Raw genomic sequence first — 26,097 nt, 5'->3', positions numbered from 1 at the left:
ATTTAACTGTATTAGGTTCAATGTCAAAACAGAAACACAGTTTTTGAATTTTTTGCAACTATCTTCTTCTCAACTCGCCACGCATTACAAAACACCGACGAGATAAACAGCATTCTACCGATAGGACGAACGTTTTACTCCTACGAACAGATTTCCCAGCGACTTTAGTATCCTGCTCCGACAACGGAAACCAATAAACCAATAACGCTCTTAAGTAACGACCAATCTCGCCGACCAATAATTTCAAGCAACGTTGCACCCTCTAACATACCGACTGTCCGCTAGAACGCGAAAACGCGACCAGGCACAGGGGGCAGTAAATACTTTAAGCGTTCGCCGAGATTACACCGTGGGCTGAATTCGAATTTCCATCGATTACGATTTATCGCACACTTCGAGGGTTATTATACGAAGAACGGAACCCCGGGATTTCCTTTACTGGCGAAGTTATTCCCCGTTGACCCGCTTTATTCCCCGCTCCTCGATCGGAGATAAGGCGGAACTTCTAAACAGACGGACTCTGAAAAAGTAATGGGGCATTAGTCTCTTCCTAATGGCCGAACAGGCATCACGCCGTGTAATCTAACGAGAAACACTAATTGCCTCGCCGAACAACTATTTCGAAGTGTCATTAACCCTCTGCTCTATGATTTTATTCTTCAACCGTGATCGGTACAAGTGCTTTGTCATTGAGAATTCATCGAGAAACATTTTAGACGTTCTATGTGTAGAAAGAATTTCATTTGAAACAGTATAATTGTTTCGTGATAATTCGCGATAAAACAATCCGTAAATCTCTTGTCTCGCTCGTACACTTTCTAGAGCTCTCTTTCGACATTTTGGCAAGACGCGTCTGTATTCGAAAGACTAAGGCGAACAAACGATTCAATTAGCCGAACATCGAGAAACCGGCAGGTAGTTTCAAATTTTTCTATTAATTAAGCAATTCATAATTTAGCTCGATCTGCTGGTTTTCTATATTTCAAAGAATCTTCGTCAAAGAGTTAATTACTTGGGTAATACATAATGTAATATATTAATTAACGAGAATAGCAAACATTCATTGTAGAAATCCTGAACGACAACACCGAACGCTAATAGGAAGTTTCGCTGACAAGATCTTGATTAGATCTTCCCATAAGAGGTGATACAATCAAGTCTCGAACCTTTGATAGAATGTGTATACACGAGTTCCGGGTTACCATCGAGCCACTGGGACGTTCATTACTCGCGGAGTATTAATATCAAAGTTAACTCACCAATCGGAGGCGAACTCGGAGGGTAAACAGAAATTACTTTGCGGCTGATTGAGACGTAACCCCGGCGAGAACCGATAACAACGATCAATGCGGCTGCATTTCCATTTCCAACGGACGTCCACTTACCAATGCCACTGACGGGGAAAGGGTGAAATTATACAATTTTCACGCTCGCCAGGAATGTAGAATCGGGAAAGAGTGAAGCTTCCGATCTGCGTTCCTGCGTTGTTGAATTTAAAAGTGGGTTCACTTGAATAAAGAGAAAAATGTCACCAAGGATTCATAAATGCTGGATACGAATTTTTAATTTCTTGATTGTATTAATGTGACATGTAGAATAGGTTATTCATAAATAAATTCAGAAATACTGGATAGGAATTTTTAATTTCGTGAGTGTATTAGGGTGATATATAGAACAGGCTATTAGGAGTGAAAGTTTGAAGAATTTGGTTGGTCGTGTCATTCTGCAGTACAGTAAGATGAATGGCATAGTTGAAATAAGGAAAGAGGTGGAATTAAGCTGGCCATTCATGTTGTTTTATTGCAGAAAAATATTCTTACTGGATTTAAACTTAGAAAATAATTCTGAGTTATAGTTTCAAAAATTTCCTCCTAACATCATCCTAAAAAATAGCGTTAAAATGGTAAAACAAGTGAAACCAAATGAATCATTGTTTACTTTACTACAAAAAAATATTCCAACTAAATTTAAACTTAGAATATACTGCAGAATCACTTTCCAAAACCACCTGCTAACATCTTCCCCAAAAATAGCCTTAAAGTGGTAAAACAAGTGAAACCAAATGAATCATTGTTTACTTTATTACAAAAAAATATTCTGCTCTTGGTTTCTCGCTTTGAGGTTCACGTCGACGTCAGTTCATTCAATTACAGCTTAATATGACGCTGTATTTATTTATTCAAGAATATTTAGGAGTCACTGAAATGTTACGTTTAAATGGTACAATTGTGATACTACAAATAAATATAGAAAAAATTGTTAAATCAGGTAGAGGTTGCAATAAAATAGAATGTCGAGTCTGACTCGACATAGGACTGCTAAGGGTTAAACTTAGAATATACTGTAGAATCACTTTCGAAAACCACCTGCTAACATCTTCCCCAAAAATAGCCTTAAAACGGTAAAACAAGTGAAATCAAGACGATTCACGCTGTCTGCTTTATTACAAAAAATATTCTCACTAAATTTAAACTTAGTATATACGTTAGAATCACTTTCCAAAACCACTTGCTAACATCTTCCCCAAAAACAGCCTTAAAATGGCAAAACAAGTGAAATCAAGACGATTCACGTCGTCTGCTGCATTAAAGAAAATACTTCGTCGATGCATTCGAATCAAGCTCAAGGCGCACACCCACATATATACACAGGATAACGGTGCACGCACGGGAACGCTGAAGCTAATATTATTTCCGGAACGAAAGGGGCGCGCAACGGGCCGCGACTTTGTCCGCGGAGATAACTGCCGTAGGAAAAAAATTAATGTGACCATTTCTATTCATGCTTTTTGTACGTGTCTGTCGTCCGAGCGGCGCATTTAATAAGAATGCAAATGCACCTAAGATAATGCAAGACAAACATCGTTTCTGTTTGCGCGGGGCGCAAGCTTCGCGCGCGAACGTGTTTCTCCGATTCAATTTGATGAGGATTCTAAAGGCGCCGCGCGCACGCCGGTGAACCTGTTACAGCGCGCCTCGCCCTCTGAATAGGACTCAGACCCAGTTTGTAGCAGGGAAATTTTTGCACCGTCGAATCCGTGGAATTTTTTCAACGACGTTCCACTCGCCTCGAGAATTCGACACGTTTCCGCCTTTAGCTCCTCCGCGCTCGAACTTTTTTCGCTACGGTGAACGGCGAATTTGTTGATTTCAAATCAACGGCAATAAGGAAATCAATGAAACGTGAAATCACGAGGTTGAAGTTTAACCGTTTGCGGTTTTGAGGCGTTTCTCGGTCGATAAGTGATTTGATGCAGTGATAATATTGTGTAATAGTATTCATTTTTTACTTATTTATTTTTAAACATTTTTGTTGTTGCAATGCAATATATGTGAGTTTATTGTATGAAAAGTGTTTTCCATTTTCTCCCATACACCAATTGGTGCCGCAATTTTGACATATGTCCGAAAAAATCCGTCAGCAACCAAACGGTTAATAATTCCTCAGAGAAATATCTGTTGTCTTTTTGGTAACTGCAAAATGAAGAAATCAGGAATAGGTCATTTTGACCCGTCTGGTAGCGTTAGTGATAACAAGGGTTATAACACTGGGAATTCTGGTCCCAGAATGTGCGAGGGAAATTCAATCAAGCCTAGCAGCCAGAGGGGAACGGAAGCTCGCAAAACAATCCCTGAATTTCAGAGTTCCATTAAAAGCGTGACCGATTTCAAAAGCGGCGGTCGAGGTATTTTTTCGGAGGGTCCCTTTCAACGGTTCGAACTCGTCGGGTGAAAGGGCAGAGAGGAAAAACGGGAAAATTGTCGTTCTTAGGTATTTATAATAAATTGTCTTTACATTAGTGACATCGTTGAATATGATAATAATCCTACATCAAATCCTATTAATTACAATCAGTAATTTTAGGGTAGTTTAACATAACATTCCTTCGATCTTTTATTTTCCTTGTTAGTACAAAATTTGGATGCGTGAAAAATCGAATAATTTCAGGGTAGTTTCTTCAACATTCATTAAAATATGTAATATTAAAACTGGTGCAATATTGGAGCCTACAGAGATCAAAGGGTTGACACAATCACGGATTACGAATAAATTCGTAAATTAAAATCAAGCCTAGCAGCCAGAGGGGAACGGAAGCTCGCAAAACAATCCCTGAATTTCAGAGTTCCATTAAAACCGACCGCAACCGATTTCAAAAGCGGAGGTATTTTTTCAGAGGGTCCCTTTCAGCGATCCGAACTTGTCGGAAGAAAGGGCAGAAAGGAAAAACGGACATAAATCAAATACGGCGAGGGAGTCCAGCAATTATTGGATTTCCTTAGCAGTTCTCTTCGCGTCGAATGTTTTTCCACGATCGAAACTTGTCTTTCGAACAGGTTAGAAATTGATTCTAGCAGCCGATCGTTCGGCGCGAAGCCATTTTCATCTATTACCGGGCCACGCGGGGAAATCCGGCGGTTCGATCGGGATAGAATAATCGGCGGAGTAATTTTTTTTCGGCACGGAAGCCGGGCGTTCTTGTTTTCGTTCGATGCGAGATGATGGATGTACTTTATCCGGCGAGAACGCCATGTTGAATAGATGAAACGATGGGAAGGGCATAGTTAGGGTGAAATGCGAGGGGAATGGAATATAATAGAAGTATGAATAGGGGAGGAAGAAAAATTGGCTGGTCATTTAAGAGATACGTTTGTGGGGTGATGTGTGTATAGTGCTGTAATTATAGTATTGTAATTTTGTGTTGTAATTAGTTGTTGTAGTATTACTGTTTGATGTATAATAGCGTAATATAAATATGATATAAATAATTTATATATAATAGTGATAATAGAATAATAGAATATAATATAGAATATAATAGAATATAGAATATAATAAAAAATATATATATATATAAATAAATATAAATAATACAATATACGAAGTATATTGAACTTTATTTAAATTGTTCCGCTTTCATATTCAATTACGGAATGATAACCAGTGACATGAGATACTTATTGTATAACATTGCTAAACAACAATGTGTTAACCCTTAGCACTCCAGGTTGTTTTGTAATCTATCAGCAACTGCAACTAATTTTTATAGTATCTCTACTGAAAATGAAAAATGCTATAATATTCCTTCGATCTCTTATTTTCCTGCTTAGTACAAAATTTGGATGTGTGGGGAATCGAATAATTTTAGGGTAGTTTCTTTGATTCATTAAAATATTCAATATTACAACTGGTGCCATATTGGAGCCTACAGAGTTCAAAGGGTTAATATATACTTTAGCTTCATCTGTTGAAGGTTTTGTACATTTCGAAGAATCTTCATCTGCGAAGGGTTAAATGAAACATTATTATTCTTGTTAGAAATTTGTATGGTTCATACGAAATCTAGACAGAAAGAGCATGGAATGTTTTCTTTTACTAGCACATTATTAACGATAATTCTTAAATACTTAACACGTTGAACACGATTTCACAGAGCAAAGTACACAGAATGGAAAAAATACAATATTAAATCAGTTGAATGAATTGGATACCTTTGCACGTTCATCAAACTGAACGTCACCGCAACGGGCAGCATTGTTTATAATATAGAAACCTTTGCGAATAATCATCGTTTAATCGAGTGAATTACAGTAACTCGATTTTCGGGGTCACCGTCACATGGCATTCAACGTGTTAATATCATAACCGGTGCAATATCGGAGCCTACAGAGTTCAAAAGGTTAATCTACCGAACACAATCCACCGCCGCGAAGATACCTCCTGAGGTATCTCGACGAAACAGCTTCAATTCCGGCTGATACTCGTTCAGCGTCAATGTTTACCTGACTGAATGGTATCGAACCCGCCAGAGGAATAGAGTCCCGTTTACTCGGCCCCGGGTCTTTTTACGCGCCGACGACTCTCGAGAAATGTATACCGCAACAAGTATTCCCGTGGCCGCAGGACAATCGACTTCGAACGGCTCCAGTGAAAGAGGACGACGATTATTCCGGCGTCTTACGGACGAGGCTGAGTTGTGCTACACTTGGGCGGACCGGAACACGCCCAAGCTGTGTTCTTACGCGACGTTCACGTGCGAAGAATTCATGGCAATGGCGGCTCTCCTAATACCGCGGCTCTCCGACATGACGGCATGAAATCGTTAACCCCTTGCTGTAACATTTAACAGTAAAACTACCGAAAGTGTCAGAAGACGCTTTTTGAAATTTTAACTTAACCCTTAGCGCTCCAGGTTGTTCTGTAATCTATCAGCAACTGCAACTAATTTTTATAGTATTCCTAGCGAAAGTGAGAAATACTACATTTCTTCGATCTTTTATTTTCCTTGTTAGTACAAAATTCGGATGTGTGGAAAATTGAATAATTTGGGGTAGTTTCTTTAAGATTCATTGAAATATTTAACTATTTGAACTCGAGGACTCCGGAGCATTTAAAATTTATCATTACAAACTGTGAAACTTTATTATTAAATATGTTATAATATTTATATCTATAATCGATAACATTTCTTCGATCTTTGATTTTCCTTGTTAGTACAAAATTTGGATGTGTGAAGAATCGAATAAATAGGGTAGTTTCTTTAAGATTCATTGAAATATTTAACTGTTTGAATATAATTGAGATTCGAGACATTTTTTGAATATTAAAGTAAAATATTGAGAAAACAGAAATAAAAATTTCTGATAAGTTTTTCAATAATTCTTGAACAATCGGTTCTAATAAAATTGAGTATTTTTTAATGTGATAATTAGCAAAGCTATGAAGGTATTCATGTAAAATCGAGATTCCTCGATCATCAAGAGATCTAACGAGACTTCAACTGATTAATAATTCAGTTCGCGTATCGCTGAATCAATTACGTCGATAGTTTCTCAGAGAAATCACTTTTATCTTTTTAATAATTGCCAAATAACCTATTCCCGACGCCTGAAGTTCGTAACAGTTACGATAAGTTCATAATTCTACCGAATTAACTCGTAATTCACAGGAAACTATACGTTTGTATATATTTTCTTGCAATTCACTCGATTACGCTGGACACGGTAAATGGACCATTACTTCTGCGGCTAGACAGTACACGTAAAACGGAATGGAGACAATTTGGCTGTTCTCTAACGAGACCCACTAAATTAATGTAACTACCTCCGTATTATTTGTTTGTTGTTTGTTGTTATGCAGCGTGTTCCAGGAAGCCGTTGTAGTTTAAAATCGCTTTAAGGCATACTCAACCTCGCCACCTGGTCAAAACCTCCCAAGCTCGTGTCCCTGTGATTGTCTAATTGGTTATGGTCCAACATAAAGGTAATCATTTGCAACTCAATATAATTGTTACCCCTGAATCTAAAATCTAATCATTAACATCTTATAAATTTCAGTCATCGTTAATTAAGTTTAACTCAGTTAATGCTAATAAATAAATGGATTTTTAGTCTACCGTTTAATTGCTAGTCCTCCATTAACCCTTTGATGAAAACGATCATTATATGACTTTAATCCACATGATAATTATTTATATTTATAAGATCACTTTACAGTTACATGTCGTATGGTAATTATACGATTTAATGCCCTCTGCTATAATTATTTACATTTATAAGATCACATTACAATTGCATGTCGTATGGTAATTGTATGACATTAATGCGCTATATTGTAATTATTCGAACGCCGATTCATAATAATGAAATCTGCGTTCACAACTCGATAAACCTCCACGCCCTAGGTTCTATTTATTGCATACCAGTACGTGTGACGCATATTGTTTATCCGGGATAAATATAAAAAGGTCATTGCCGGTGAAGAAAATCAATAATAGCCGCGTTCGTTCAATCGCGCGAGCAACGTCAGTGTTTACTTGCTATCCAGCTTTATGTTCCACGTTGTACAATAAGTTTCGAGAACCGAATTAACCTGTTAACCGTGGTACTTAATGTCGGAGATCTCTGACAATGCTCGCGATGAAATGAAATAATTAAGGTCAAATGCACCTGTAATATATTCTAACGAATAACTAAAGCAAAATGAAGAATTACATGTTCATCTGAAAAAATGAACAGTTTATCGTCGAAAGAATTAGTATTGTTTTCAAGATGACGTATATACTCGTCGAACGCAGTTAACTGGTTAAAAGATAAATGTACAGTATAAATAGAAATGTGAAGCCAATGAATATTTATAAATTAATTGAACAAGGATGTATTCAATGAACAAATAGGATAATTTAATGTAAATAACTTGAATTAATGTCTCATTAAGTTATTCACATTAAATTACCCTATTTGTTCATTGAATACATCCTTGTTCAATTAATTTATTAAATATTCATTGATTTCACATTTCTATTAATGTCTCATTAAGTTATTCACATTAAATTATCCTATTTGTTCATTGAATACATCCTTGTTCAATTAATTTATAAATATTCATTGCTTTCACATTTCTATTTATACTGTACATTTATCTTCTACTGTTTTCATAAAATATTCAGCTGCACGACGATTAATTGACCAGTTAACTGCGTTCGACGAGTATATACGTCATCTTGAAATTGTCTTATATGCACTATCACTGAAAAAAACTGTATAAATAGGAATTCAAGACTATATTTTACCAGGGACAAATTAATTTGGTTTGAACGTTACGTCTGATCTGTCTGTGCTAATTAAAGTGCCACGAAGGGAGTTTATTTCCGCTGTTTAGAACTACAGTTCGAACAAATAAGAATTTCATTCGCCGGCAAGGGAAAATGCTAGAGAAGAAAATGGTAAACGTAGATATAACGAATAATTGAATGAGTACACAGCGCTGCAGTGCGATGTCTTGTACCACGTACAAGTAATAAAAAATGCAACGCTTTCAGGTTCACGTTTCCTTGCGGTCGCTGTAAAACATTTCCGCTGCATTAACGGGAATTGTGAACGTCTATTTAGTAACCTGTTTCCGGGCGAAATGGTAAAAATGTTGACTGAGGGAATTATTTAAGTGAGAGAAACTTGGGGATTTGATGATAGAATTCTTTTGTTTATCGGTGAAGTGGTTGTGTCGCATAATGTATGAACCGTTCACAAGCTAATGTAATTTATTTTATGTTTTGAGTTATCTTGTATTATAGCGTTGAAAGTATGTTATTATAGCGAATGTTCTACAGTTGAAAATGATATTATAGCAAGTGTTCAATAGATAAAAAAATTATATTATAGCAAGTGTTCAACAGTTAAAAAAAATATTATAGCAAGTGTTCAACAGATAAAAAAAATATTATTACAACATCTGGTCCATAATTAAAAATAATATTATTACACCAAATGTTCAACAATTAGAAATAATATTATTACACCGAATGTTCAAGAGTTGAAAATAATATTATTACACCAAATGTTCAACAGTTAAAAATAATATTATTATACCATCTGTTCAACAAATAAAAATTATCTTATTACAACATCTGTTCAACCCTTTTTCATTCCTCGTAACGTTTACTTCCTCATCAGCAACAGAATAAATCGTATATCGGTAACTTTTAAAACACTGCGTGCACACACGTGATTGACGGTATTTCACGAGACATTGAAGAAACAAATGACGAAACGGATGCAACAGAAGTTCAGCCGAATATGACCGGTGTAACAAAATGTGAATGCAGATAGTACATTCCGGTATTTATCCTCGACAGCGTTGACTTATGGTGGTCACGTAACTAAGCTGTCCCGTACGGATGGAGTTAACCGGTCAATTATATTCTCCTAGATAATTAATCTACTTATATCTTCCACACGTGACCGAAGCGGAAAACGTGGTTGGCGCAAGGTGAATAAACGAGAGAAATGTCCCAGCTGTGTAACGAGCAGAAATATGCAAACGTAAAGGCTCCCGGAACATTTACAGCGCTGTGTTTGCGAATTGGTAACGGCTTGTTGGCACAGTGAATTTATAATTTCATTATTCTTAAATAAAAGAGAACATGAAATATTAAATTTCACGGTTGAGAATTTCCACCGTTACATTAACGATCGAACTGCCATTTATCATTAATTAATAGTAGATTAACCCTTTGCGGACGAAGATTCTTCAAGAAATATGAACCCTTCAGCAGATTCGGTCAAATTATATAACGGATGCTTAAATAAAAGAGAAAAAGGAAACTATGCACTCCCTCGCTATTTGAGTTATTAAATCATTCGTTTGCAAATCGGTATTCAAAATATGAAAGTTTGATCTCTGCAAAACGTCGACATTCGCCCGCAAAGGGTTAAATAGTATGTACTAATTAGAAAGATTTTGTAAGCTTATTGGAACTGTTTAACAGTCATTATGTAATTCTCGATTTAACAATCACAGATTATGAATAAACTGTAGTTCTTAGATATTTGTAATAAATTGTCTTTACATTAGTAACACCGTTAAATATAATAATAATCCTACATCTAATTCTATTGATCACGAATGTCGCATATCCCGTCATTCAATGATAAATATTAGCAACACTACGGAAACTCGTGTTCCTTCAATTTGCAATTTTATATACAAGTAAATCTAGTAATCTAATAATTTTCCAACGATGTTACAATAGTCGTGTTGCGATTACACGGGAAGAAAATAAAAGCCACCGAGAAATTGACGTACTTCCGTCCAATTGGTTCCGAGAGTAAAGTCAACGGATATAATACAATAATATAACTGTAACGATTTCTAACGGAGGAATATTTTTCTCGTCCGCGTGCAAATCCAATCATCGTTGCCGCGCGCAAACCTTTATTCAACTCGTATTTATCTTCTTCCCGGCGACACACGTCCCTGTATCAACGAATCCAAAACTGCCGAAAACAATTTCCCATGCAAACCGAAATTCAATTACGTCGGAGGCAAGGGAATAAAATCAGAAGACCGTCAACGCTGTCCGCGGTACGCTTTATCTAAAATTCGTTATCAATCTCTGCCACAGTGCTGCGGAACAAGTTCAAAATAACGCGCGCGACACGACTACGCCGCGATCCGACCGTGCTTCGCTCGATCGTTTCGGTGATCTCGGTTAAATAATTATACGACGCACATTTGCGAACTTCTTTTGTAATTACAAGTAGAACATGCATTGAAGATTAATTTGTTTCTTTGTGAAAACGTAGGGAAAATGAGAGCAAAAAGATTAGACGGAAAGACGCCAATACAATTCGACATTGATCGGACGAAGGTTTAAACAATCAATTTTTAATAGTAAAAATAAAAACAAACATAGATATCGAGAAATCTCGTTTTTATATAGACACAGCTATGAAACTTTACTAATTATCGATTTTAAGTAAATATTAAATTTGATTCAAATCGATTATCTAAATATATTACATAACAATATATGAGTTTTATATATTGATAGAAGTTAATCTCACTGGAGATTGCCATCCGCAATTCGGTTTCCTACAATTAGCAACGTTAAGCGAGCGGAATAAGTCAAACAAACTGGACTTAATTTGTTGATTTCACAATTATTGATATTAAAAGCAAGTGAAACATTCAAGGTTCTTTTAAAAATCAATAGTTCCGCTTACTTAATGCAACGAGTATCAGCAGAAATAGAAGCAAATGTGCTGTAATGATTCGATTTTAAAAATACGTATCTCATACTAAATTCTCGATGATAATTAAATTTCAAAACCAGAGGTGCTCTGAGTGTTAACCCTTTGAACTCTGTAGGCTCCAATATTGTGCCAGTTGTAATATCAAATATTTTAATGAATCAAAGAAACTACAAATTAGATTTTCCACACACCCAAATTTTGTACTGAGAAGGAAAACAAGAGATCGAAGGAATGTTACAGCATTCTTATTTTCAGTAGAGATACCATGAAAATTAGTTGCTGACAGATTACAAAACCATCCAGAGTGCTAAGTGTTAAAGAAGCGATTCTCCGTCGCGTAACGATAACGACGTCCTCGCCGTCTCAGCGCGCGAGAAATCTCCGAGCGAATCGTCTCCCGCGATCTAAAATTGAAACGTTGGTTGCGGACGAAACCGCTAATTGCTTTTACACGGCTGCCATATTCTTCGTAAGATAATAATAAGCTCCGGCGGAATTATAGCCGACTGCGCTAAATGCATCTCGCCCAAGATGGAGACCAATCTTCGCTGGCGCTCTCCAATTTTGCGCCTCGACGATACCCTTGGGGCACAATTTGCTTTGCCGCGGAAAGCTTTCGCCGGTCCCTGATACGTGAAACGCGGTCGTGTCGTGCAATGTCTGCTGAAATATTTAACAGGTCGAAACCGGAAAGGCGAACACGCCCTGTGCGTAACGACCACGCGTTCCCACGGACCGCGCTAGAAAACTGGCGCGCGCGTGACTGCCGTGAACGCATCGTCGCGCGGTGCGACAAAATGGCCGTCGCCTGGACGGAACTCGATAACTTCACTCTGACGCCGCTGAGCAGCGAAATCGAGTTTTCCAGAGTTCTCTGTAGAAACTCGAAGAGTGCATCTGTCGAAACCTTCATCGATTAACAATTTACTCTTCGAATGAGTGAATTTAATAATTTCTCAGTGAAATATAACAATTGCAAAATGAAGACATCGGGAATAGGTCTTCAAGTTTTCTTCTAAATATAAATCAAACTATCATATATAGATCATATTGGATAGAAACGTTTGATTTTACACGATTGTTTAAAAGTTTTACGAAGCTGTTAACTGCAGTATTCTACTGCCACGTAGGTTTTGATAGTTTTAGTGTTAAAATACGAGCGATTGAAAGAAAAACTCGAAAATTGTTTTCTACTGGGAACTACTTAGCAGTATATTGATAATCTTCGATTTTCGTTGTGTGAACAGAGAAATATGTGGGTTTCGTCCACAGACGACCGCGCTGTGCGTCGCGTGACCCGGCCCCATTTTCACGTGCATCGATCTCATGAATTTTCAACCGTAATTGTTTTTCCTCCGTCGCCGTTCGGTAATTAAGCTGCCATTTGCTTCTCGTCACCGTGAGTCGTATTTTCGGCTGCTGTCACTGGTCACGGGGCGAGTGACGTTTCTTCAGGGGTCACCGGTTGCCTAAATATAGAGGCGTTAACCCCTTGGCAGTACACAGTGGCCTGGAAACCCGTTTTTCTTGGGAAAAGTCAATTTCTCGGGTTCAATGTTTTCAGAAGATTGTTTTGTGTATAAATAGCGGCACGGCGCTTTAGTGTTTTAGTATTTTTATCGCTGTTATCGTTGGAATATTCACAATTAACACGTTGACCACCGTGCCAGGTCACTTCTGTGAATTTGTTTCCGCTTGTTATCCGTGTTACGGTACGTTTCGTTGAATTTGAAATACTTCCGGTTCGTTAAGGGTTAATATGAAATTATAGTTTCCAGCGACATGGAGGAGGCATATGATACAAAATAAGAACTTAACGTAGCATGGAATAACACTGATCTCGAAACAATTGCATTTGACGTACATTTCATTATTTGATTCTATTGTGCGCAATAGGAGATTTTTGAAACTAAATTCCACGGTTAACGAATTTAGAATGGCACCCAATTATCTATAATCAGCGTTCTAAACCGATTATAAGTAAATGAGAAAACACTGTTAGGCAAATGTATACATTGTTCGTCGGAGTTCCATTAATTTTATGTTAAGGAGTAATTGCGAGACTTACGTATTAATGGCGCGCGTCTCCTCGATTATGACCCATCTGTAATAAGCGAATCGACAACAAGAATTTGTTAATTTCAATATAAAATTGCACTGTATAGTAACATTTACTTCCAAACAATTTGAAAGAAAGTTTAATAGGTTTACTCAGCGTGAGTTACGTGTTCGACGCTCTGTATATTAGAGATCGCGTAACGAAATAACAAATGAAACAAAACTTAAGTATTACATTAATTAATATTTCTGTTTCATGAATTATACATGCAATCTTCGATCAACGAATACTTATTAAAAAACATATAATTTCTTACTTCACAAACGTAATACTGTTTCACATAGATTTCTTAAATTTATTATTCCTTTCCAATATTCATTCAAATTCCATTTACACAACATTCTCAGCGAACCAATCTACCGTATAAATCAAGAATTAGGTGTATAATAACAGGAAAAGCAGCATCGATTCGCAAAATCTCGTTTCAATGATTCTCTGCAAAACGAGCCGCGTTCGAAGGCAGTTCGCGTCTTCAAAGTCTAATCCCAAAAAGTCTCTCCAAAAATCGCATCGATTCGAATGCAGCGTATTCCAATTGAACGAACCTCCTTCGGAACATCGAATAATGTTCCCGTTTCCCCGGAAATCCGACATTTCACGTTGGGACGTAATAAAAAGATCGGAAACACTATCGTTTGAAGTGTAAAAGAAACGTCAACAAGCTTTCCCGTGTTCCCGGCGTGCAGCGGGGAAAGAAGAGATCGCAAAGGAGATCTCAACGATCTGATACTCGAGCAATGTACGTCTAAAAGATTTTCGACAGGCAACCCTGCCGATCGCGAGCGATTCTTTTTCATCGCCGGAGTGAATGGGGGATAGAAGCCAATGGTCCTTATCCAAAAAGCCGGGAAGAGCGTTACGCGCCGCGTCCCGACGATCTTATCCGTTTTCCAGTGACATGTACAGCTTTCATTGACGATGATATCCACCGTCGTTCTTTTTACCGTATCCTCAAAGACGACGGAGATCAACGCTTTACGAGCCGGCCCGGTAAAAGCAAAGATTCTATACGATTTCACGGGTGTCCATTTTCATTTCGCGCGACGCGTCCGAGTTTCCTCTGTGCTGTTCTCAACGACGCTTATCGACGCGACTCGGATTAACCCTTTGCGGAAGATTCTTAGAAACATATAAAACCTTCATTGGATGAAGTTGAATTATACATCAATTGATTAGACAATAGAAAATAGGGAACGTATGTGCTGATCTCTTGCTGTTCAAATAATCGTCTGTGACTTAGGCTTCGAAACACGATAATTTATCTCGCCAAAATGTCGACGTTCGTCCGGAAAGAGTTAAAACCTCAACATTATAGCTTTGCAAGTGAAACCATACACTCCCATAAACCAAAGAAAACGAAAAGCTCATAAGACATTATCAAGAATTTTTTGCATTAATCCTTTGCATTCGACAATATTTTTCATTAAAAATATTCATTACCTTCTGACTGAATGTTAACGATATTTTTCGCAACTAACATTATCTTCTATAAATTAAGAGACAGAACTATTCTACTTCGATGTTTTATGTGTTACATTACACAAGGTTTAATATTGAATTGAAAATTTTATAAGTTTGCTGTATCAAATCAAGTGGTGACTGAGAGTCGCCTCTCGAGTGCAAAGGGTTAAATATCAACTCTACGAGAATTGTCCGAATTTCTATCAATATAAAATTAGTAGTAGTAAAATTTTCCGGTAACAATTGTTCAATGTATAATAGATGCTGCCCAGAAAATCGATTTTTCATTCTGCTGCGGTGCATTGAATCCACGAACGCAGCAATTGTCGCAGCGCAAATTAAGCTGCAGGTCGGTAACAAGTGCAAACAGGATGCACGTTTGCATCAACGGTTTTTCACGTTGCAGTTGCAGTTTGTTTTGCAGCACTCATTTCCGCTCATGAACAGACACAACAAAGTTACATTGCGATTTGTTTTTCTGTGGAACGACTGGACCACGGAAAGGAATACCATTGAATTCGTGAAAATATCAGAGATTGCGTTATCAGTTAAACAGTCAGTACACGCTTATCACGAATTGCGCGAGATCGTAGAGAGTGAATTTAAAATTAGACATATGCATATATAATTGTACTGTTATGAAATGAAAAATAATAAAGGTACTTCAAGAGGCATCAACAATTATTATTCTACCTCCGTTTCCACGTGAATATAAAATGAGATACTCTTAATCCATTAAGTCCCATGAAATTTTTCTTTTTGAATTTTTAGATGAAATTTTTTATTTTGAGTAATGAGTGTCAATGCTATCTTGGAAAAATAGTCAAATATTTATTCGATTTTCCACAAATTCAAATTTTCCACTAAGAAGGAAAATAAAAGATCGGAGAAACGTTATAGAATTTCTAATTTTCGCTAGCAATACCGTAAAAATTAGTTGCAGTTGCTGATAGATTACAAAACAACGTGGAGTGCTAAGGGTTAATAGATCACTGGGACTTAATGGGTTAAGAACACACAACAACGGAACGATTTCACGACAGTGAAGCCCCAAACGCTCTGGCGGAGAAGTAAGTATCCCTTGAATTATTTAATAAGTCGGAGATGCAGAAACGCAGCAATAACAAACGTACTTCCTGCTTTCCGAGAAAGCTCGTTGCATTAAGAAACGGAATGCTTACGTTTCGCGGAGAAACGTGACGTTTCCCTCGGTTCCATTCGCATCGACTTCCATCTAGCAAGGAATTGTTCCTAATCTAACAAGGAAAGTCGACGAACCCAGAAACTCAACAAATTATGGAACTTACTGTGTTTAACCCTAATCGTACCACGTGTTTTTATAACGAATACCACGATATGACTCTCAGTCACTTATGAGAATAAAAGGAAAGATTGAAATGTTATTGTTTTTGCTTACAGGATCATTTTAACCCTTTGAAGTCTGTAGCCTCCAATATTGCACCATATTAAATATTCGAATGAATCTTAAAAAAGCTACTCCAAGTTTATCAAATTTTCCACACAGCGAAATGTACTGAGAAGGAAAATAAAAGGTCTAAGAAATGTTATAACATTGTTAATTTTCATCATGGGTAATACAAAATTAGAGTTGCTGATAGAGTTCAAAAAAACTTTTAGAAATGCAATATTAAATATGAAATTTAAGTAAAAGGTTCAAATGTGACTCAAAGTCATGTGATCCGATTAGGTTTAAGTAGAGCAAGTCAAGCCTAATATATTACAATTTCTTTTTCGTATCGAATTTCTCTAAAGGGGTGAAACTACCCTTGGAAAAAATGCAAATTCCTTCCTCATGGATTATTTTAAGAATAAGAAACAGATCAGTATTTTTAAAAGATACATTATTCTTCCACGTTTATAAAACTGAAAGATTATTACATTATATTAATTAGGTTATAGAAATATTTTTTTAAAAATACCCCCATCACTTTCCGATGAATTTTATTTGAACGAATCCGCACAGAGATATCGACGTTTCTATAATTAATAAATATTTCTACTAATTACGATCATGCGCGAGTAAATATAATTACAGAAAAATAATTAACGGAGCAGTGATGCTTCGCCGTGTACCATTGATCGAAGAAATTATTTCTACAAAAGTCACTCGCATCGGAACACCGTCGTGTCTCTGTGACGAGTGCAGAACTAATATCGTAATTAAGCTTTCACGGTGATGCGGGCTGAATTCGCGGGAGGCAGCGCCGCGGAATTTCACGAGATCGAATCTAATTCCAAGCAGTGCAACTATGCACATATTTGATTGAAACGTACGCATCCAACCAGCTCTTTGGAATCGATGAATATTCAGCGACCAGCCAGAACCTTTAAAACGTGTCTCGCAAATCAACCGAAGGCCGACCTTCCGCGTTCATTCGCCGCGTATCAGACTCTAACGCGAAAGGATATTAGTTAAAAAGACGAGAGAGAGGGGTGTGGACAAATATTAACCCTCAGCACTCGAGAGGCTACTTGGTTCTGTACAGCGACGCTGCACAGTGTGACGTTCGATGTTATATTTTGTCTGATCCATTGATACACGAAATATTAACCCTTTGCTTCCAATGTTTATAACATTGTTTATAACAGTGCTTCCCAACTATTATTGTGCCATGCCTCACGTAAGTCTGTCTAAAATTCTTACCCTTGTGTAACATATATATATATATATAAAAATAACATAACATAAGAATAACATTGTTTGCTAATCTCAGAATTAAGAAACGAAAAATTGGTCAGTGTTTGAATGAATGTCATCCGATCAAATAAAAAATGATGAGCATAAAATTAATCGTTAAACAAAATGAATGTTACTTTATATCACAAACTAAAAATAACTAACATGTGTTATTTGTACATATCTCTTCGTTATATTAATAGTAATGGTACAATGTTAAATGTTAAAAAATGATATTTTTGAACAAGTGTACTAATCAGAATAAATGTATTAATAAGAGCCCGTTTATGCACTCATCCCACTCCACCTTACGTAATAATACATCGCAAGTAATATAGAGCTGTGTAATTTATCGAGTTTCAAATTTTCTGTACTAACGAGCAAAATTAAAGAATCTTGAAATTACTGTTTAAACTGCTCAGTTTGAAAGCGACATAAATGTATAATTTACAAAATGTATGAAGGTTAAAATTGAATATGTCGTTTCCGTTTGAAGACTTTATATTTTGTAGCGGGTTACTCGAATTGAATGGCGCTTAATCGCAAAATTTGTCGTAATCAAGCGGGAAGGGTTAATTCGACAATATGGGGGATTGATATAAAGTTAACCGAAAACTTCTGCTGTACCGATTATTTTCCACGACTCGGTGAATGGAATCGCTACAGATACCATCGTCATTAGAAACTTCCGAGAAGAACGGTATCGAGGCTCGTCGAGTCGCTTTACAAAAGTTCAGTTTCATTCTTGAACTTTTAATTAAACAACCTATACGGTTTTGCCGCGATTAACTGTCGCGGGTTCTTTCCGGGAAGTTTTAATGGATTGTTTCAACAATAAATTGCTGCCAATTGTGGGAATTTAATAGAATCTACCAAGGTTGTAATAAAAATCATGATGATCATTCTCACGTTTAATCACCGAACACAATTTTCTGCTGTAGTAACGATTTCTCCTTCATACTTCCTTATGCATTATTCGAATATAAAGTTTCGTGAAAATTAGAATTTTCAATTTAACAACCGCCACGGTCACTGATGACTGGAACGTCCAAATTACTTGAGAACAATTACAAGAAAATAATCTGGCTTCTATTTAAACCTGTCTTCGTAACTTCGCTATCACATCCTTCCAAAAAATACTCAATTTCATTAGAATTGATTACTTGTTTGATACTTATAAATATATACATTTATGCATCTATTATGTGTTAAGTTTCTCAACAGCTGTTTCTCTGAGCAATTATTAAAGAAATTCGCAAATTGCACGAAGATTCTTTGAAATATACAAAACCTCTAGCGGATGCAGTTAAATTATGCATCAACTGCTTAAATAATGGAAAAGAAAGGAAACTTACTGATCTCCTGCTGTTCGACTAATTGAATTAGTCTTTCAACTATGAACGTCTCATCTCTGAAATGTCAATATTCATTCGATATTGCTTATAATTAGCGTTTGTCGTCCAGAAACATCTTGTTTCCCTTTTTTATTTTGCATCTAGCCGGCTGAATGAATACACCACGTGCGGTTCGAAGTGAATAAAAATGCAATGCAAAAGCGCGAATCGGCGCGAGATATGTTTTCTTTTAAAGACCGTTTGAATAACAATTATTCGTGCATTAAAAATGAATATTTATAAACCGCGACTTTGCTTCACTTGCATTCGTGCCTGATAACGAAACAATGGTTTCAACCAAACATTTCCGCCGCTGTAGAATATTAAAATCCAATGAATAATAATTACGGGATACCATTACACGCGCCGACGAATAATTTGTTGGTTTGTATTGCTAACGTTTAAGTAACCTTTGTAAATATGTTTACTTCAATTTGCATTACAGTGAATTATGCATCGCCGCGCTCGGTAATAATGCAAATTACACGTGAAAACGTACGTAAATTACTAGTAATCTATTTAACACGTTGGACGCGATTTCATGGAGCAAAGTACATAGAATGGAAAAACTATAATATTAAATCATTTGTTTGTTGATACAGTTGCATAGTAGCATTATTTATAATATAGAAATGTTTACAATCATCGTTCAATTGACTGAACTATAGTAATTCAATTTAGTTTCAGTATTCCTGTTAACATAGATGAATTCATAGAAAAATTCTGGTCTCCAAGGAATCGTTCAATTTGTTTAACAACTGATATATAGAAAACCTAAGAAACTTCTGAATGCACCACGTTAAAAAATTCGTTGTAATTCAAATTTAAACTGATGGATAATTGATGATTATGAATGTTTATCCTCATTCAACAAATTTCTCGCAACAAGTTTCACTTTATTTAATTTACTTAAAAGTGAAAGAAAAAAAGAAAAAAAGTGAAATATAATTCACTTAAAAGTAATCTCAAGTATTCTCTACTGTTAGAAATATCCCTCGAAATTACATTGCAAGTAAATTACACCGATCGCGCACGTATGCTATAGTAACTACAAACATTCGCTGATCCAACCACATAAATTTGTAATACTCATCAATCGAACACACTGTTCCCAAAATATTCGGATAAATCCAGAATCATACGATACCATTTGAATTCTAATTCGTCGGGGTGTAATCCGAACCACAATAAACAGATCGAACGGAGAGGATTCAACGAGACTCGATCCGAACGTCATTCTTTGATAAATGTAAACACACGATTAATCGAGTTAATAGAAGAACATCGCGGTCGTTCGGTAATTGCAAGGCAAACACTCGGCATCTTCCGCGGCTCTATTTGCTATTCACCGACGCCCCTGATCCGCGGTGCTCCGATCAATTTGTGATCGTCTTATGAACGGTCGCGACCTTAACCCTTAACACTTTACCGGCCGCTGTCACGTACGCGTGATCATCATTCCGATCATAGGAATACACATTGATGCTACTTTTAGAGACCTACCTCGAGAAATTAGCTAAACGTTTATAAAAAATTGAAAAATTCAGACATTGAAAAATCCGTAGGTTATTAGACAATGTATTTCTCTTTATGAACCTAGAAAAATGTCTTCCATTGTTTCGATTGCAATCGAGTTAGCTGATGTTTCTCGAAAGGCGGTTCCGAAAGTTAGCGAATAACCGCCATTTTGTATAATTCCGGCTTAGAAAGAATATAAATATAGGACACAGTCGCACGTTCAGAGAGAATTGGTTTCCACTTGATGGTTATTAACGGAAGAATTCCTGAAATTTCTCTATATCTAAGGTGTCTCCAGGTGCAGACGCTTCTTCGGCGCGACGGAATTTTCCCGTTCACCGGAAGTGATGCAATTTGCCGTGATGGATCGTTATCGGAATTTTTAACGTATTTACACGCCGGCTATTTCGGTGGACTTTTTAATGGGAACGAAGACGGATACGCGTGTAAGAGGTCCGCACGCGAATTGAAATTTTGTTACTGTAATTGGCGTTGCGTGCGCGGCATGTAATAATTCTCACGGCGCACGCTAAGCTAAGCTCGGCCCATTATCAAAAGCGAATTATTCATATAATATGTCGCGCGAATTTGCTCGATCTTCTGTTACGCAAATCCGCGTTAATGGCCGCGATCGTTTAGAAGACGCGGGGATTAATTCGTGCTTTATGGTAAACGATTCGGAAATCGCTTTCGAATTTCATTCGGAGAGTGATTTAACCTCGCGTGAGCTAATTTGTTAATGTCACGACCATCGGCCGATTAACCGGTTTAGCTTGGAATTGATGGAAGGTGTAAATCCACGCAGTTGCCTTTAACTTCACCGGTGTAAGCGATCGAAGATTATTAAATGTCGACGTTTACACGATTTTCGGGCTTCATATCTCGAAAGATAAACGTTTATGAATTACGCTAATGATTACCTATATATAACAGAGACAAATTATGATCTACTTTATGTCACTGAAAATTCCATACCTTGTAGATCACTAATTTGACAAAGGATTTGAAATAATCTACGAACTCCAGTAAAATTTTCAGTCGAATATGACGAATATTATTCCAACAGGTTCAAACCTAGTAATATGACACGAAAAAATAATAACTTTCAATATTATATCGAAATATTGCCTAAAATAATAAAGCTTCCGACTCCCTATAACAATACAAATCAATCATCATTACAAAGTCTAACTACAAAATCTACAATAATAAACAAACATAAACTAGAAAACATTCAGCGAAACCGATTCGCAAGCGAAAGTACATATCTACACGCAACACGCGCTTCCCCGATGCCCAGTTCCGCAGCGCCATTTGTCGAGCCGCAGCGCGACACAGAAACAAAATGGCGCCACGTGAAATTTCGCCGCGTTCCCCGAAAGTCACGCGTAACGGGGATGAGAACACAATGTCGGCTAGGTGTATCGGCGCACGCAATTTGCCCATAAAGATTCCTAGGGGATGCGGGACTCTAAATATTTATAAACGCACCGTTGCGCGCGTGGGACGCGGACACGCGAACACGGCATCCCGTGAGCTGCCGTTCTCCGGCCGGGCTACAACGTCATTACGCTCCATCCTCTGAGAATCTTTTATGGCAGCTGTAATGCGGCCGACAACGGGCGCAGTAAAACGGATGATACGCGTGTCTGATTCGTCCCATCAGTCCGCGCGTTCGTGCCGGAATTGAGTTGTAACGTGGTTAAAGACCGGCCACGGAACACCTGAAATATCGCCCGGAGAGCAAGATACTCTCGCGCGGCTGTCACTTATCATTTCGCGATGGCGAAAGTCCCGTTCGTTTCGAACAAAACACTATGGGAACAAAGAGAGCTCCACGGACAGGGTTCTCGTAAATTTTCGGGAGGATATCGCTCTCGGAGAGGTTATAATCTTTTGAATGTTAACCCGTTGTCTTGGAGCATCGCGTTTTGAGATGAAGATTTATATGTGGTACGACAAACAGAAATGTTAGCGAGTTGTGTGAGGGTTAAGCTTTCGCGAACGGATATCGAGAGTTTGGTGAGATGAAATATTTATGTTTGGAAGACAGTCGCAGGGAAATGGTTTAACCCTTTACGGACGGATGTTAATATTTTGATGATATCAAACTTTCATCTTTGGAATACTACGTAACAAGAAATCAGAACATAGTTTACTTATCCTCTGTTATTTAACCATTCGACGTGTAACTTGACAGGATCTGCAAAAGGTTTTGTATATTTTAAAGAATCTTTGTCCGAAAAGGGTTAATTACTCGGGCAGCAAGAGATTGGCATGTAGTTTCTGTTTTTGATATTGTTGAAGGAATTAAGTCTTAGCACTCCAGATGGTTTTGTAATCTATCAGCAATTGTAACTAATTTTTATGGTATCTCTAGTGAAAATGAGAAATGCTGTAACGTTCCTTCGATCTTTTATTTTCCTTCTCAGTAGAAAATTTGGATGTGTGGAGAATCGAATAATTTTAGGGTAGTTTCTTTGATTCGTTAAAATATTTAATATTACAACTGATGCAATATTGGAGCCTACAGAGTTCAAAGGGTTAAAAATTATGTTATTTGGTTAGAATCTTTTTTCCTGATTGTAGTATTACCTCGTGTAATATGAAATAACGTATTTTCTTTGATTATAATGATTTATGTGTAACAAGTGAATCAATGACGGGTGACGCGATAGTTAACCCCTTGCCCTGAGACTCGTGGCGATGATTTTTAGGTAGTCACGTATGAGTCGCTCGGAAATCAATGTGATTAAGTCGATCTTCCGATGTTTTCTGATCCCATCCGATGAACTCCCATATAAAATATATTTTTCGTTGGACTTGGCAACGGTAGCCCCTTTAAAATGTTGCCTTTTAATCACTTAAGGGGATTCATCACATGCCACTCCATATTGATAATTCTATTTTTGGGACAGCAGGTGGGCGAATGTACTGAACTCTCTCCTTTATTCGTCGAAAGGTCATAGCAATAAAGGCAGTCATGAATTCGACTCTTTGATGCACCCTGCCAATTTATAAAATATGACGGGGTTCGCGAACGGTTCGTAAACCTTGGCTTTTTGATAAATTACTCCTGTGCAGCGAACCTTATTCAATAAGATTCACTTCGGCGTGTATTCGATGGTAAGTAAACCCTTTCAACGAATAAGCTGTCGCCATTGAAGCTACACAAAGAATGTAACAGCATTTTTCATCAGCGTCTCACATCAGAAAACTCTATCCCGCAGAATAAACCTGAAAATTTTAGATCCAGGCGATGCGTTTATACATTTTAACCAGTTAACCGTGTTTGACGAGTATACACGTCGTAAAGCTTGTAGCTAGTAAACTCTTTATTTTTTCACATAAACATGTAATTCTTCTTTGTTCCGCTTTGATCCTTCATTAAAATATGCTCTACGTGCATTCGTCCTGCGTTCGACGAGTACACGCTCCATTTTTCTATTTCATTGCGAGAACCAGAGGCTTTTCCAACTAAATTCCACAGTTAACTGGTTAAACTTTCAATACTTAAAATTCCTCGAATTTCAATCATATCAAAAGCTGCACATCGATTTCTAAGTCCAGCTTCGAACTCTAAGGTTCCTGCAACTTCGTTTAAATTGAACAACACGTATACCTATACGAGAAACGCGAAAATATTGAAAAGATGCGGAGAGACACTAAATTTCCAAATTTACCGGCTAATTTTCAGAGAACTGAATTGTGCGGATGGCAATTTTCCATTTTCCATTTTTCCTAACCAAGACCTGCATTCGTCCTGCGTTCGACGAGTACACGCTCCATTTTTTTATTTTATTTCGCTGGACACGAAGTCGGAGCTGCGGCAACGTTCTGCGCGAGGAATGTTCTTTTCACCTATTGTTTACCAATCGTTTTCTATAGAGAATATTTCAAAAGAATCTTGTGCGTGCGATGCAACAAGACTACCGATGAGGAGATGTTACTGGGAATTCTGGGACAGAAACGTCTCAACGTGGCATGTGTTTCTACATTTTGCACTCTGCGTCGAATGTGACTCGACATTAGATTTATTCGAAAATATGCTTCCCTGTCGACACGTCCGAAAATTATATTGTTATACAATATTCAATAATATTATAATATGTTATACAATGTTCAATTATACAATTTATAATAATATTAACAAATATCGAAATACATTTCAAAGGAAATACTTGAAACAATAGAAAATTATCGAAAGGAAAATATAAGACACATTTGTTAGAAAATATCGAAGTTTAATCGGATTTATTTGTATCTTTTTCTTTTAGTTCAAGCCATGTATAGAATATAGAAATGTTTCATGTGTATTCCTCAATAATAATCAGTTCACAGGATCCTTAAGACAACGTTCTGTTTATTCTTTCTTCTAATTAATTCCATCCCAACTTCTTAGTCCGCTGTTTGATCGTTGCATCGCAGATGTATTTCTGAGGCGTGTATGTTGATTTGCTTATCTAGTCCAGAATAAACAGTGTCTCACTAACACTGTTAATGGATTGTTTCGGCGACGAGAACAGCGTACCCTATTTCCTAGGGGTGGCCAATCAGTTCCCGCTGTCGGAGAGACATCCATTTCGATCGCGATGGGGAACAGTATTCGATAAATATTCAGTTTTTACCTGATACTGTATACGCAGGTGTCTATGACTCATCGAACGTGGCTCCACAATGATAATCCAAATTTTTGTTTACAAATAGAATAAGCTTTCTGTTTGTCATATAAAAAACGTGAAAAATCAATATCCGCCAATCGAACACGAACAATTACTTTGGATTGCATCTGAATTTCATTGTTCGTTACTTTTTATGTCAATTTAATTAGATTTTATTTGTACATTTCTTATAGTACATTCATTTGTTTATTAGGTAAACATATTTATAAGGTTATTAAGAAATAGTATAGAAAATAGTTTCTACCTGAGAAGTTACTGATGATCTCGAAACATATAAAAAATTCTAGCATCACCGTCAAGTGTGCACTTTGAAATGGTGTAAAACTTCTTGGGAAGTTTTTTTCATCAAACTGGAAATGATGAAGACACTTAGGTGCGCCCATTTATGTGGGACACGCCGCACATAACCTATATGTTCCGAAGTTTGTTCGCAGCCATTATTGGAATTTTCGAAACTGACACTTTAGTGTGTCCAACGGTTTTTAAATATCGCGAGTTACGACTCCGAGGGTGCATTTTTAAAATAGGTTTTCTAACTAAATTCTGAATGAATGTACGCTGACGTTGCGACGAAAGTACTGATATTGTAACGCGCGCAAACAGCTTATACTACATTCAAATCCCTGCAGCTTTAATCCCCTCTGTGTTACTTTGGATGTTTCATAAATGTATGTTTACTGTATTTTACGAACAC

The 26,097-nt window shown here is 37.1% G+C and overlaps 1 protein-coding gene across 14 annotated transcripts in view; it reads right to left on the bottom strand.

Moving 5' to 3' along the window:
• Window positions 1–26,097, bottom strand: part of LOC116424252 (uncharacterized) — a 228,659-nt gene that overhangs the window by 70,690 nt on the left and 131,872 nt on the right. For 3 of the 14 annotated variants that reach the window (XM_076367569.1, XM_076367570.1, XM_031970430.2), the window contains one exon: window positions 13,600–13,635. The exons of the other annotated variants lie outside the window; for them this stretch is intronic. The gene's annotated coding sequence lies outside the window, so the exon portion shown is untranslated. The remainder of the gene's footprint in view (window positions 1–13,599; window positions 13,636–26,097) is intronic. 14 annotated transcript variants of the gene reach the window in all.

The sequence above is a fragment of the Nomia melanderi genome, chromosome 5, assembly GCF_051020985.1.
Source record: "Nomia melanderi isolate GNS246 chromosome 5, iyNomMela1, whole genome shotgun sequence".
In the NCBI taxonomy this organism is placed as follows: domain Eukaryota; kingdom Metazoa; phylum Arthropoda; class Insecta; order Hymenoptera; family Halictidae; genus Nomia; species Nomia melanderi.
This window is presented reverse-complemented; position numbering and strand designations above follow the sequence as displayed.